The 2,913-nt window shown below is 36.4% G+C and overlaps 1 long non-coding RNA gene across 1 annotated transcript; it reads right to left on the reverse strand.

The window, feature by feature from the left end:
• Positions 1-556: 556 nt before the first annotated feature.
• LOC106302607 lies at positions 557-1,714 on the reverse strand. The gene is made up of 3 exons (XR_001262455.1): positions 1,465-1,714; positions 1,013-1,209; positions 557-647 (listed from the first exon to the last, which is right to left on the reverse strand). It is a non-coding gene; the product is annotated as an uncharacterized LOC106302607 (long non-coding RNA).
• Positions 1,715-2,913: the final 1,199 nt, after the last annotated feature.

Genomic DNA, 2,913 nt, shown 5'->3' on the forward strand with positions numbered 1-2,913 from the left:
AAAAAATTAATATTTTTTACATTCCGAGGAAATTAATTATATTTTTCACTTGATCGATCAATGCGTTTTTGAACAAAAAAGCATCGATCGATGCGTTTTTTAAAAAACGTTCGGGCTATACCGAGGGACAGGTTCCTCTGTTTATTCCGAGGAACCAGTTCCCTCGGTATATTCCGAGGAATAAACCGAGGAAAAGGTCCGTCGGTATACTCCTATCGATCGATGTATATATGTCCTAACACGCATCGATCGATGAACTTCCGAGGAATTATACCGTCGAAGTTCTCCCTCGGTATATTCCGAGGACATTTCCGACAAACTAGTGATCCTCGGAATTTCCTCGGAAGTTTGTTTCCTCGGAATTCCGTCGGAAAATTCCGAGGGATAAAAGAAATTCCGAGGAATTATTTCCGACGGCGTGTTTCGTCGGTATGTCGTCGGAATAACGTTATTCCGACGAAATTCCGACGATTTTTTCCCTCAGAATCCTTGATGTTTTCTTGTAGTGGAAAGCAAGCAGTTAAAGGAATCAACATAGATAACCATGTGTTTCGTTGTTTAAAAAAAACATGTGATCCACATTACAAACACAAACAGTGAGCCAAAATTACTCTGCTCACGCCTCTATCCATGAAACGATTTGCAGTCTGACAAAGAAAATAAGGAACATTCGTTAATACGTAGAAAGATGCATATCACACTAATACCATGATTCAACAACCGCCAGTTAAACTTAACAAAATAGCATGAGAGTGAGTTCTAATCTTCTTCTGCATTTGATTTGCTTCTTGATCATCTTTCAATTTCAATGTGTATAACAATCTTCGTAAGCCACTTAGAACCATCACAGAATTCTGAAAAAACAGTTTTCAATTTTGTGCCCAAACATAAAGAACTATCTAACGTATAACATATAACAACATGAACTCAAAAATCGATTACCAGCTTCGTAATAAGTGAGGTAAAATGAAATGGTAAAACTTCTAGTTAAATCTTTTGCAGAAACACACACCTCTGTTATCGCAACCAGTATCAAAATCTTCCAAAGAATGAAACCTGAATCTCTTTGCTCAATCGAATAGCAGTTTCCTTCGGAAGAAGAAAATCTTATAACCATCGGAAGAAAAAAATCAAAACCCAAAACTTGTCATCCTTCTTCTTCTTCTGCTCAAGTTCATCCTCTGTAAGGATCTTCTTGTCTGCTTCGGTCTGCGTAATTCAGATAACAAACATGAGATTAGCCGACTTAAAAGACGACGCAAAAATTCAAAATCCGGCAACAATTACCAATACCATCGTTTAAAGTATAAGACTATAAGATTTGGGAAAACCATATAAAATACATGTATTGGTTACTCTTAGCTTTACTGATAGCCTATTTATACAAAAAAAAAGGAACATCTCCTTTTAACTCGATCTGACATGAAGGACACGAAGATATAAATCACGTTTGATGTTGTTAACCTTCTCTTTTCGTTGACCCAACCAAAGTATCTATAGCCTGGTATGATGATTTCGTTTTGAAGAAATAGGTGAAGCATAAGGATTTAGAGAGGAGATATATATACATATGCAGTTGTAAATTTGTGGAAAATGCAAGAGTTGAATAGGCATTAATTATCGTAGTGAATGTATGAGGCTTTATGAATCATGAAGTGGGAGACCGACGTTATGGAGTAGGTGAAAGGGGCAATGCGACGGGAGTGGGAAGATGAAGAAGATGATAGAACGATGGGTGGATTTGGACCAAAAAAAATACAAAAGGAAGCAGAAATTTGGTTATGGCCCATTCGTGTATTAAAGTATATAATGAAAATTGTTTAGACTGAGGTGACATGGCATCATGCCATTGGTTGATTAAATTTTCTGACGTGGACACCCTCCCCATGGCTTATATTTGCCTTCGGTCTGTAAGGATCTTCTTGTCTGCTTCGGTCTGCGTAATTCAGATAACAAACATGAGATTAGCCGACTTAAAAGACGACGCAAAAATTCAAAATCCGGCAACAATTACCAATACCATCGTTTAAAGTATAAGACTATAAGATTTGGGAAAACCATATAAAATACATGTATTGGTTACTCTTACCTTTACTGATAGCCTATTTATACAAAAAAAAGGAACATCTCCTTTTAACTCGATCTGACATGAAGGACACGAAGATATAAATCACGTTTGATGTTGTTAACCTTCTCTTTTCGTTGACCCAACCAAAGTATCTATAGCCTGGTATGATGATTTCGTTTTGAAGAAATAGGTGAAGCATAAGGATTTAGAGAGGAGATATATATACATATGCAGTTGTAAATTTGTGGAAAATGCAAGAGTTGAATAGGCATTAATTATCGTAGTGAATGTATGAGGCTTTATGAATCATGAAGTGGGAGACCGACGTTATGGAGGAGGTGAAAGGGGCAATTCGACGGGAGTGGGAAGATGAAGAAGATGATAGAACGATGGGTGGATTTGGACCAAAAAAAATACAAAAGGAAGCAGAAATACAGAAGTTTTTCGAAATCCGGCAACAATTACCAATACCATCGTTTAAAGTATAAGACTATAAGATTTGGGAAAACCATATAAAATACATGTATTGGTTACTCTTACCTTTACTGATAGCCTATTTATACAAAAAAAAAGGAACATCTCCTTTTAACTCGATCTGACATGAAGGACACGAAGATATAAATCACGTTTGATGTTGTTAACCTTCTCTTTTCGTTGACCCAACCAAAGTATCTATAGCCTGGTATGATGATTTCGTTTTGAAGAAATAGGTGAAGCATAAGGATTTAGAGAGGAGATATATATACATATGCAGTTGTAAATTTGTGGAAAATGCAAGAGTTGAATAGGCATTAATTATCGTAGTGAATGTATGAGGCTTTATGAATCATGAAGTGGGAGACCGA

Source organism: Brassica oleracea, chromosome C1 (genome assembly GCF_000695525.1).
Source record: "Brassica oleracea var. oleracea cultivar TO1000 chromosome C1, BOL, whole genome shotgun sequence".
NCBI classification, from domain to species: Eukaryota; Viridiplantae; Streptophyta; class Magnoliopsida; order Brassicales; family Brassicaceae; genus Brassica; species Brassica oleracea.